At 45.7% G+C, this 12,500-nt stretch overlaps 1 protein-coding gene across 6 annotated transcripts in view; it reads left to right on the forward strand.

Moving 5' to 3' along the window:
* The window catches only part of LOC135106983 (uncharacterized), a 97,770-nt gene that overhangs the window by 40,872 nt on the left and 44,398 nt on the right, over positions 1-12,500 (forward strand). The window contains exon 1 of one of the 6 annotated variants that reach the window (XM_064016473.1): positions 4,835-5,067. The exons of the other annotated variants lie outside the window; for them this stretch is intronic. The gene's annotated coding sequence lies outside the window, so the exon portion shown is untranslated. Of the gene's footprint in view, positions 1-4,834; positions 5,068-12,500 lie in introns of those variants that run through there. 6 annotated transcript variants of the gene reach the window in all.

Consider the following 12,500-nt stretch of genomic DNA (forward strand, 5'->3'; position numbering starts at 1 on the left):
AGTCGTTTTGTTTTGTTATTGTGATTATTGTTGTGATTCTGATGTTAATCGGTGCTCTCATCACACACCAGTCTTGCTTTGAGGCCCCACAGATGTTGGTAAGGCGGATATTATACACATATATGCCTCTCTCTCTCTCTCTCTCTCTCTCTCTCTCTCTCTCTCTCTCTCTCTCTCTCTCTCTCTCTCTCTCTCTCTCTCTCTCTCTCTCCGTCCATCCATCCATCCATCCATCCATCCATCCATCCATCCTTTTTTTCGTTTTCTTTTCTTTCTTTCTTTATTAATGCTTTTCTTAAAATGCATCACTCCATCCCTCGCTTTCTTTTAGTTCCTTCTTTCTTACTTACCTACGTTTCCTTCCTTCCTTCGTTCCCTCCTTTCCTTCCTGCCTTCCTTCCAACGTTTTTCTTCCTTTTATTTCTACCATGTTTTCTTCCTTACTTCTTATTTTCCTTCCTTGTTCCCTCCCTCCCTTTCCACTCCGCCCCTTCTTCCCTCCTTCCCTGCCTTACTTTCTCTTATTATAGCGTTTCTCCACCGCCAGTATGAACGCCTGCAGGATCTGTACGGAGCATAGCGGAATGCTGAAGCTGCATTGTTCAAATCCAATCCTAAAACACAGCATCGGAAACCTTTAAGTGAATTATCGTAAGTCTTATAAGAAAAAAATAAAGAAAGGTTTCGCCCCAGTTAGACCTCGAAGGGAAGGAGGGATGCAGTGAGGGTGTGGGGGCTTGTCCCGGCCAGGTAGCGTCGTGCTGATCAACGTAATGAGGATACCTGTGGAGTATTAGTCATTGGGGTTCCTTACTGGAGAAAAGAAGACATGGAGTTTTTGTACGTGTGGGATGTGTGAGTATCCTTTTTTCCACTGTGTGTGTGTGTGGCGGGGGGCGGTATATATTTTTTCGTGTGTGTGTGTGTGTGTGTGTGTGTGAGAGAGAGAGAGAGAGAGAGAAGAGAACTGGTTCCTCTGTACTACGTAGGTGGTTTCCGTCCTTGCTTGGTTGGCTTCGTTCTCGGCCATGCAGTGATTACCTATTTAAGCGAGACAGGAATGCCAAACACCCCGCAGAAATATTCCTCCGCATAACAGAGATGAAAAGATTCGCCAGTCATGTGAACGAAGATGAACGGTGTTTCAGTTTGTGGTATTTTGATAAGCCATCGTGAATTCTTCGAACAGGACATGATTATTACGTATTTGTCTTTGAAAACTTGAAGAAAATACTGCCATGATGGATTTCCTCTCAAACTCTTGTCTAGATCTAAGACATCTTTCTTGATATCTCGTCCCTCTAGTAACACTTACGTCACTAGCGCACCTTCTGTACATTTAAGTTTACGTCAGGCTTAAGCTGATGTACTACGTCCTTATATCATATTCACAAAAAAAAAAAAAATCGAAGGTTTAATTATGCGTCACTAATTAAACTGCCTGAAGGAATAAACTGCACGTAGTTACTAGTCCTTTTATGCACTCAAACCCGTCACCTTTAACCTTCACACGCTAATCAGGCGTGAATGTAGCATTCATCACCACAACTTCCCTTACGCAGAACTGTACGTTGTCAAATTCTACAGAAGCTTCTTTAGATCTTGGGTTGAGTGGCGGCCGTGAGAACCAGTGTTGCGTCGCAGATAGAGGCGACAGAAGAAGGAAGTTGAGTAGTGAAGAGAACTTCCTTATCCACCTATTCCTCTTTCTCCTCCTCCTCCTCTCCTGGCGGCGCCGCAGAAGGTGTGCCGAGCCTAGGTCTGAATTTCATTACCAGTTTTATGATCTCCGCTGACGATTTAATGTGGAGGCGCCCCGCACGAGATAATAAACCAGGGGGAACTTGTCCACTCCCCCTTTTAGTAATTTCTAACGTTCACTCGTTTTGATGCTTTATTGCAGGGCGTGGGAGGGTTCATGGGGTGTGGGGGAGCACGGAGGGGGGGGCCCAGGCAGGAGATGTGTGTCTGCGGCGCATGTGGAGAAGGCAAGGAAAGTTTGTGGACAGCAGCGGGGGATTGTGGTGGTTGTGGCGGCGGGTGATGCGTGCGGAAGTTAAGAGTGACGGACGGACTGACAGACAAGAAATGCGAGGAGGAGATGTGGATGAAAGAGAGAGAGAGAGAGAGAGAGAGGGGGGGTGGGAGACGGAAGAATCAGGAAGATGATTTGATGTGGAAAGGATGAGGAAAAGAGAGAGGAATCAGGAAGAGATGTGTATGGGAAAGAAAGAAAGCCGAAAAAAAAAAGAAAAAAGATTAGAGGAGGAGATGTGGGAGTGGAAAAAAAAAAAAGAAGAGGAAATATCAGGAAGTAGTTGTGGAACGAATAGGAAGAAGAGAAAGAAATCAGGAGAAAATGGAGATATGGAAAGGATAAAACAATATTGAAAACCAGGAAGAATAGGAGAAAAAAACAGGATGAGTTGATATAGAAGAAGAAGAAAACAATGCAAGACTACCAATAATAAGACAGGCAGAGAGAGAGAGAGAGAGAGAGAGAGAGAGAGGTACCAATAATAAGACAGGCAGAGAGAGAGAGAGAGAGAGAGAGAGAGAGAGAGAGAGAGAGAGAGAGAGAGAGAGAGAGAGAGAGAGAGAGAGAGTAACGTAAAAAGTCAGACTGGCTACCGAGTTTTTATTAAAGTGTCAGTAACCTTTTCCCCTTTTTTTCTTTTTTTTTTTTCATTTAGGTTTTGTAAAATGTACTACTTCCAGGATGCGGACAGATAATGGTCATGTGTGGGTGGAAAGTGTGAAATTTTTCCATTGTTTTATTATATGCTCCTGTAACTGAGTGCAAGTGGAGGAGGAGGAGGAGGAGGAGGAGGAGGATGGTGATGAACGAATAAACGCCTTTCAGACTAAACAAAACGAACGAAAATTGAGAGGAGAACCAAGAACGATAAAGGCAGAAAATGAAGCTAAATTAACAAAACAAAACCCCCCCAAAAAAAAAAACAAGAGGGAAGTGAGGAACGAATAAATGTATTACTGATTCAACAAAACGAACGAAATTTGAGATAATAACCAAGAATGATAAGAAAAAAAGATAAATTAATAAGAAAACAGTTTTGAAGGTGAATTAATAAATATCATTCATACTAAATAAAACGGACGAAAAGAAAAGAATAATCAAGAACAATAAGAGAAAAAGAAAAGAACGAGAGCAAATAAAACTAATGTTAGGAAGAAATAAATTAATCCTAAGCACAAGAATTAAAGCACAGGGAAGGAAGAGAAATTACAACAGAAATCAAGAACTGGAAGGAAACTTGAAAGAATGAGAGGAAAAACAAGCAAACACACCAAACAAGAGGAGAATAACACAAAAAGCTAACCAGACAGAGGAATAAAGTATATGTTAAGTTGTCAATACATGTCGAAGATAAAGAAAGAACGATTGGAAACGATATTATTAAGAACACCAAGGATATAAGGAAGAAACTTGCCAGCAACATGATGGAAGTAAGATAAGAAATACAGGGAGTTAGAAAAAGAGAAATTGAAGAAGGAACAGATGACTGGAGGGGGAATCATTAAATTATCAACAAGATGGAGTAAAAGCTTATAAAAAGTAGTATGAAGGAGGAGGAGGAGGGGACTGAGAAGAATAAGGAGGATAGGAAGGGGGAGACAGAGGAGAGGTCACCGTATATAAGTAAAATATAATAAAATATAGTACGAGGAAGGAGGAGGAGTATAGGAGGCGGGGAAGAGGAGAGGTCACCGTCTACAGGTTTCCAAGGGCGGCAGGGTAGTGGCGGAGTGAACACAGACCAGGGTGAGTCAAGTCGAGTTGTCTGCTGGCGTCAGTTAGAATAAGAAAGGTTGTGTGTGGGTGGGTGTGCCTATGTATGTGGACGCGACAACGAAACGAACCTCTCCTCCTCCTCCTCCTCCTCCTCCTCCTCCTCCTCCTCCTCCTCCTCCTCCTCCTCCTCCTCCTCCTCCTCCTCCTGCTTACCTGCCCCGTGATTTGTGTCTCCGCTCTTTAGGCTATTTGCAACACGCCCACCTCACTGTCCTCCTTCGGGGTGTTATCAGAAACGCGCGGGGGGGCTGCTGTCGTGATGGGCAAGGCTGTGTGTGTGTGTGTGTGTGTGTGTGTGTGTGTGTGTGTGTGTGTGTGTGTGTGTGTGTGTGTGTGTGTGTGTTGTTCGCCATCCTCGTGCCCATTAATGACCTCTCCTCATCACCTTCCTCTTCTTCCTCCTGTGTCTTTCATCATTATTGTTCTGTTATTGTATTTTGATCAGCCAATGAATTTCTTCGTGTGTAGTAGGTTTTTTTTTCTTTTCTTTTTTTTTCACCCATATGCACTTATACAGAAATACAAGAATACGAAGCGCGCGCTCGTGTGTGTGTACTGATCCTAAGTATAAAGGAACGCAGGTCTCTCTCTCTCTCTCTCTCTCTCTCTCTCTCTCTCTCTCTCTCTCTCTCTCTCTCTCTCTCTCTCTCTCTCTCTCTCTCTCTCTCTCTCTCTACCGTCTAGCTACAGCCACGGGGCGCGAGGGGTCGAAGCAGGTTGCTGTGGTGCGTTAGTCAGCTCACGGTGCGGCGTGTGAGGAAACGTGCGGTGTGGCGTGCGGGGATGCGATAGCCGTCTCACGCATGCGTAGACCACAAGCGTCGGTGCGTTGGTGGGCGTACCCTGCGTTAGATGGCGTGTGGCGATTTAGGACCATATTTTGAAACACTTAGTCTGCGCTTCCACTGCATTCAAAAGCCGCTAGTTGAAGTGGCAGGGCTTTTTAAAGTTTTTTTTATTTATTTATTCATTTATTTATTATTTTTTTTACGGTTGTAGTGACAGATAAACAAAATTTCTACATTATTAAAGGAAGGAACAGTCTTGAGAACGCGACTAGCCATCTCTGTCGCCTTTGATAACAGTTGTGGTGAGAGAGCGGAGCGTTTCAGAATGCGCTGTATTGTTCATGAGACAGTACGTAGTGCGTTAGACAAGCGTGCAGGAGGCTCTAGTTACATGAGGGTGCGGCGCGTTTAGGCAGCGTGCCATGTGTTACAGCGTGCACGTGGTGGTGGTGATGCGCCCGTAAGGTGAGTGTGGGGATGAGGGACAGGCGGGCAGGGTGGCGGGGAGTGAGTGGGTGAACGGAGTGACGCCACGCATACCTCAACCAGCCTTAGTCCAGCGTGCAGCAACAACGCGCCAACATACTCTTCACTGATCTCTGCCTCCACCGCCCCCAACTCTCTCTCTCTCTCTCTCTCTCTCTCTCTCTCTCTCTCTCTCTCTCTCTCTCTCTCTCTCTCTCTGGTTATGAATGGGCGTCATGCGAGAGTCAAGTAGCGGCAGTCGGTAATGATTTTTAGACAGGTGAAGGTCAAGCGGCACTTTAATGGCAATAAAGATGATAGTTAGGTGGTGAGTGGGGATCGTGTGTATGCGTGTTTGTATGTATATTTTCAGTGCATGTACCCAGCAACCTTACGCCCTAATACTCTTTCCTCTTCCTCCCTCAGTTGAGTAATCCTTCAGCAGCTGACATTTTGCTTCCCCGTGACACTCCCTGACAAGCCAAAAGCATCCCCCTTTCACCCACGTATCCACTAACATCATGAACCTTTGCAGCGTACGCTCTTCCCCAGTGCTGTCATATCTCGTATCACTTCGCTGTCGCCGTTATGCTGGTTATGTCCCCGCACGCTGCTGACATACATCCGCTGACACGTTATACCCCACACACACACACGTACTCTGGATATGTTTCTCCTCCCTATCAGCTGCTTATCTGATCCCCTCCGCTCCCGTCCCTGCTACAGTGTCCTTCACGCTTCCATTTGTCCCTTTCTATATCCGTTCCTGCGTCTCTTGTCACTTTTCTCTCTCCATCCTTCAGTCTCTCTCCCTTTAGTATTTCGTGTGTGAAGAGGAATTTTTAGTGCATTTGTTGGCTTGACGCATTCTGCTCGGCGTCGACCTGCTCTGTTATCAGCGTTTACTGATAAGATAATGTCACCAGTTGTCCTAATGTGTAGCTCCTGGTCAGTACTGCAGCTTCTCCATGCATGCCTTGTCCACTCTTGTTTTGCCTATGACATCCTGGTTTATTATGCATTGGTTTATTTATAGCATTCGTAACTTTACTTCCAGAATATTGGAGTTAAGTAAATGGGATATGTTATGCAGAGGCCACACTTTCAACGTGCATGACAACAGTTTATTCATTGCATGTAAGGCGTCGTGAAGGTCTCGACCAGCGCTACATAGTTTCCTTGGCTGCGCTTTACATACCCATATCTAAATCGAGGGCTTCATATATTTTGTGACCAGCTAAACTTAACTGATACGGGGAAACTTACGGGAACGGGAGACACTCATTTAGGGGATCGATTCGACAGAAAAAACAAGGAATATGTGTTGAACGTGTGCGTGTGTTTGTTCTTGTCTGTGTGTGCGTGTGTCCGTGTTCCCACCAGAGCATCACGACGTTACCATCATCGGGGTACAGGACACAGCAGGTTCCCGTCAACAACAGCTGTGTATGTTAGCCGCGGCCTGTTTGTCTGGGTCTCCACGCGGCCGTAATGTAGTAACCATGAGTTGAAGGGCTAATGTTCGCCTTGTGTAAGTTATGGTTTGTTGTCATTGTCCCGATGTGATGGAGGACTTGCTCGGCGTGAGGCAGCGTTGGTGGTGGAGTGGCGCTGCTGCTGGCGACGCATGAGAGAGGGAGAGGGAGAGAACTGGGTTAAGGAAAGACAACAGTGATGGTCCGTCTCTCAGTCCCGTCATTTTGATTCTCGGTGACGAAGACCCTGAGCGGTGGTGGAAATGCCAGTTATTGCGTGCACGTACACCCATGATAAATACATGTTGGATTCTGCAATGCGGTCTTGAACATTTGGATAAAAATGTGTTAGTCTACAATCTGCTGTAATGCGTCATAGTTACAGTGTCTGCCTTGTTTATTGTGGATAATAAGCCACATGACCACACGTGCTGAGGCTGAAGCTAGAAAATTCGTGAAGAAAGGAAAGAAGGACGGAAGGGTTTATTGCGATTACCGGTGAGTGATTACGTGAGTGAGTGCGGGAGTGAGCGTAAATGTGACAAAATTGTCTTTTATCGTGCCTTCTCACTTCCCCAAAATTTTTCTTAGCTTCCTGTATGACATGGCAGGAGAGCATGCGCACCAACCTTGAAAGGGTGATTATTTTTGTAGTCGGGGACTCCAGGTCTGTTTACGAGTTGTTTATGATACTTTTTAGTTGAGTTTCGTGCGACTGTCGGTGTGTGTGTGTGAGTGTGTGTGTGTGGATGGGTGGTGGTGTGTTGTGTTGTGGTGATAGTGTTATTAAGGTACCTTGGTTCGATCCATGCACTACGTAGGGTAGTATGGGGATGCCATGAGAGAGAGAGAGAGAGAGAGAGAGAGAGAGAGAGAGAGAGAGAGAGAGAGAGAGAGAGAGAGAGAGAGAGTTTTCATGAGTGAGAGAGATTAAGTTGAAGGTCGAACCACAGACGGCGACTCAGCTTTCTGCCACAACAGACCTACACACTTCAGACAAACCAATACAAAAACCCGTAAGACGAAGCAACACAGACAAACTACCATTATGAAAACCTTCCCCCCATCCCCCACCATCCTCCTCCCTACACTCACACAAACACACACACACTTGCTGGCGGTCCACGGTCCATCTATGAAATAATTTACGCAGACGCCAACAACAGCACACCTTCGACCCAAGGAGACGGAAGGACACGTGAGGCATGATGAATACTGTATAGTGGCGTGAGATGGGCGTGTGGGGCCGCTCGCAACACCCACGCTAGCGCAGCCGAGAGAGAGAGAGAGAGAGAGAGAGAGAGAGAGAGAGAGAGAGAGAGAGAGAGAGAGAGAGAGAGAGAGGAAGGGGAGTTAGAGAGGCAGTCTTAGTACAAGGCGTCGTATCTCATCTTTTTCCTGATTGACAAGTGTGACATTCATTGCTTAAAATGAAGTGAAGTCTCTAAAGGGTCTGTCTCTTGTCTTGTTTATATTATATTATCCAGTGCGAAGGTGCGTGGATTGTGTGTGTGTGTGTGTGTGTGTGTGTGTGTGTGTGGAGCAGCCAGCCCTTTTCCCTTCTATCCAAGGCTGGCTGGTGGTTCTTTGTGTTAATCCTAAGTGCAGGCTTGCGTTGAGGGGAGGAAGTATACAAATATTTCGTTCGCAGTAGTCGTAACTTCGCAAGGTTTACGGTGGCAGTGGCCTCGGTGTAGGTCACGCAGCTCCTGGTTCTCTACCTCCCTATTTGTGTTTTTTTTTTTGTGTGTGTGTGTGTGTGTGTGTGTGTTTTGCTCTTCCTTCTCCATTTGCCCTGCTTCCTACCCATCCTTTTTTGCTCTGGCGTCAATGTGGTTTAAGTTTGTTGGACGTTCACTAGTTCCTTATTTGTGTCTTTTCACTGTTTCCATTTCCTTCCCCGTTTCCCTATTCGTCTCTACTTCTCTTCGCTTCCGTTTTAGTTTAGCGCCAGTGAGGTTTCTGCTTGGTTTAAATTTACACGTCAGCGGCCACAAGTTCGTGTTAGGGACAAGTAACTCTGGACCCTCGGCAAGCCCGCCCCGCCCGAGCGTCGTGTGATGGCCGACCTTAATGACGGAAAAGGGTGGGACGGGCTGCCTCTCCGACCGTATTATGGTACGACGCAGACCCGGTGGTGAAGTCGCCTTTGCTCATGTAGGTGGAGCCTTGGCATGATGGAAGTAGAGGAAGAACCTTCACATTGAGGGGGTCGATGCAGAATTGTTGCTTTGCTCAACTTTTACTGCTTTGTAATTACCGCAAACCATCACACGCCACAGCTGGCATACCAACGCAGGGGAAAACCAAATATGTACATAAAACATGGAATATCAGTTTGTTAGTGATCGTTATCGCTTTTTTTCGTCTTGAGTTTGTGACGTGTCGATCGTTTCTTCGTGGTGAGTTTGTGATGTGGTGTTGGTGGAATACTGCTGAGGTGAACATCTGTCAGCATTTCTGTTCTGGAAAACTCATTTATGTCAGTATGAATATTAACATCATGATGTAAAGCAAGGCGCGCAGCTGTATCGAACGTTAGTGACATGGAAATTAGAGTATAAAAAGATTAGTATGAATTGAACTGATGTACACACTGCGGTGAGCTTTGCTAGCACCCAGGCACACTTTATAGAGTGTTTTGATCTGCATCCAGTGTGACGTCGATTAACTAATATATTAACTAATTTTTAACCCTTTCTTAATATCGCGTTGAGTGCGCAGGTGTTCGCCGTGAGTTACATTACTCACACTTGTGCACTTGGTCACAAGATCAGACCCACTTTCGGAATAAATTATAAAATCTCGAAGCGTTTCCGGCGTTAGGTGGTGGGATTGGCTCCTTCCGGCTCACGCCTTGCTGCTGACCACGCACCCCCGCCTCATACCCCATGGCTTCGGGAGTAGGCACGGGGTGATGGTGCATTGAGGAACAACGATACATGCCTGTGCGACACACACACACACACACACACACACACACACACACACACACACACACACACACACACACACACACACACACACACACACACACACACACACACACACACACACACACACACAAACACACACACAAACACACACAGAGAGAGAGAGAGAGAGAGAGAGAGAGAGAGAGAGAGAGAGAGAGAGAGAGAGAGAGAGAGAGAGAGCATTGTAACTGGACTCCTCGTACGCTGAACACATGGTCCAGATGACAGGTTATCCTAGTTATCCTCACCAGTTGAAGTTTTACCACGGGGCAAGGCCTCGACAGGTCACCTTTATGTCGTAGGGCTGCTGCCGGTGGGGACGCCCGTGGCGGCAGCTAGTAGCGCCGTCATTGGGTTCGTTGCGCGCCGTGCAGCCTTCGCTCCACCACGTGGCCGCGGCTGTGTGCACTGCCGCGTGCGGGCCACCACACTACAATTGGCCAAAATTGAGCTTACAGTTTTCACTTCAGTTTAATCCGCACAAGCCTTTCCATAAAGCCGCCTTGTGGACTGTACGGTGACCAGCTTCACGGTGTATCGTCATTATCTGCCTGACCAGTCCTTACCCGGCAGGGGGCGGTGAGGAAAGCACCACTTAGGGAAGAAATCTTTCAGCTTTTTCCTATGTTTTTATTTTTCCTCGCCATTAGGCTTATTACAAACCGTTTTTGTTTACCTTACATATTTGTCTGTGTGTGTGTGTTTGTTCCTGTGTCTCTCTGTCTGTCTGTCTGTCTGTCTGTCTGTCTGTCTGCTTACCGTACATATATGTCTGTGTGCGTGTCTGTTCCTGTGTCTGTCTGTCTGTCTGTGAAGGAATTACTAGCAGGGCGATGGTTGGGAAAGCGGTACAGATAAAATGCCAAGATCACTAAATTCACGTTTGTGTTCACGAAAGACTGAGAAGCATACCAATAATAACCACCATTTACGAATAGGAATTGGAAAACATGCCAAAAGAAACCAAAGAACGTCAATGCAAAAGACTACAGTGCACACAGTCCGTCTAGATGAACGCCCCCAGCCACCAGACGTCCACTTACAAGATTCCCTCCCTGCACAGACTTATTATCTTGTGCACCCCAGAGGAAGCAGGAAGCCCTTCACGCACCGCCCCTGATGAGAACTCCCCCCAAGAAGTACTAATTTGTGTCTCCGTCAGCCATCCAACAACACTGCCGGTAATAATAGTCACGCGCCAGAGAACCTTATCATAATATCGTCGCGTAGAGGAGCACCGACCCTTGCCAACTCTCCAGGCGTAAAAAGACAATCAATCATGCGGGCGCCACACCTCGGCTTCCTGTACGCAGTCTCTCTTTCAAGGACCCTGCCTATCTCAAGATTTTTTTTCATTTTGCGCTGTGCCAAGGTGGTTAAGCAGTTGCGAATTATTATTGTTACTATTACTTTTTTTTTTTTATCGTGTGCAAAAGAGGCTGACCGAGACTGTAAAGAAATGGGTGGGAAAACATTCGCTTGATTAGAGAGTTACAAATATGTTGGCCATTACAGTTCAAACACCGAAATTCCAGATGTAATCTTATCTCGGCATTTTTTTTTTCTCACAAGCTTCCGTGGATGCTATTATGGTTTCTTAGGTGTTTCATGATTATAGTTGTTGGTTTAGGAGGATTCTGCATCGCCAGTGAGAAAAGCACCCATGAGAAACCGACTAGTGATCTCTGTGGCCTTTGAAAATTGCCCTGATTAAAGAATAAGAACTTAAATGACCATCTGCTCGTTAAAGTAGTTTGTTGTAGGAAAGGGAAAACAAACCAAAACAAAACAAAAAATATTCATGAACTTACAGGTGAAGGTGAAGAAAGTCGATACATTCTGACTAACTCTTGCATTAGTGAGGTGGAGAGAATGTGGTTGAGGGCAAGTATTTTACGTGTGCATTTTTAACCAGTAGTGCCCACCAGATTCTGCTACCGGCACTCTCATTCCCCGCCCCTTCTCCTTCCGCAGTACTGATTAGACTCTGTATCAGCCCAGCCATCACAGTGCTGACTCGACTTCGCGGCCAGCACTACCCCGTCCCCCAAACTCTCTCTCTCTCTCTCTCTCTCTCTCTCTCTCTCTCTCTCTCTCTCTCTCTCTCTCTCTCTCTCTCTCTCTCTCTCTCTCTCTCTCTCTCTCTCTCTCTCTCTCTCTCTCTCTCTCTCTCTCTCTCTACAAGGCAAAGTTCCGGTTTGAGAAAATCATGAACTGTGCAGGTGTATGAAGTTTATGGCTGTTGATTTTAGTGTTTATCATACGAGTACTACGAAAGAGAGAGAGAGAGAGAGAGAGAGAGAGAGAGAGAGAGAGAGAGAGAGAGAGAGAGAGAGAGAGAGAGAGAGAGAGAGAGAGAGAGAGAGAGAGAGTCTGAGTACTTCAAAAACCTCCGTGTCACGTCTAATATTGCTGTGCTGGTCATCATCACCCAGCCACACCGTCACTGCATTTTTTTTTTTTTTGTGGTCTCAGTGGATGCGAGGTCCGTCTTGGTCTCTATTCATCGTTTTAGTCTCCTAGAGTAACTGTACGTAGGAACGTACTGTACTCCATAATGGTGTCGCTGGTAAAGAAATACTCGACTAGATCTAATTATACATGTCTACATCGGTGTTCCATTCCTTTTTTCTCATACACCAAATGTTATGAAAAGAAAATGTCAGACTTTCTACATGATACTCTTTCTCTATTACAAAGTTTAAAACATTCAGTAGCCTCCCTCAAGCGGCTTTTTCTTTCTCTTTAAGGAGAACTGGTCTAATTATATAAAGCTCTTCTTGTAAGAGTTTTTGCGCAAGAAAGCTTCCAGTTTTGTTGCATAACCTTGGTAGTCGTTGATTGTACAATATCCTGCTTGTAAGCGTTCATTGAACAGGCAGGCTTTAATATAAAATATTTGTGGAAAGATCTAGGATTCCACTCCGTATTCTTCTATTTCTTAGTCTTTCGTTGTGTTGTGGAGAAGCTTCATCATCACTGC

Source organism: Scylla paramamosain, chromosome 14 (assembly GCF_035594125.1).
Source record: "Scylla paramamosain isolate STU-SP2022 chromosome 14, ASM3559412v1, whole genome shotgun sequence".
NCBI lineage: Eukaryota > Metazoa > Arthropoda > Malacostraca > Decapoda > Portunidae > Scylla > Scylla paramamosain.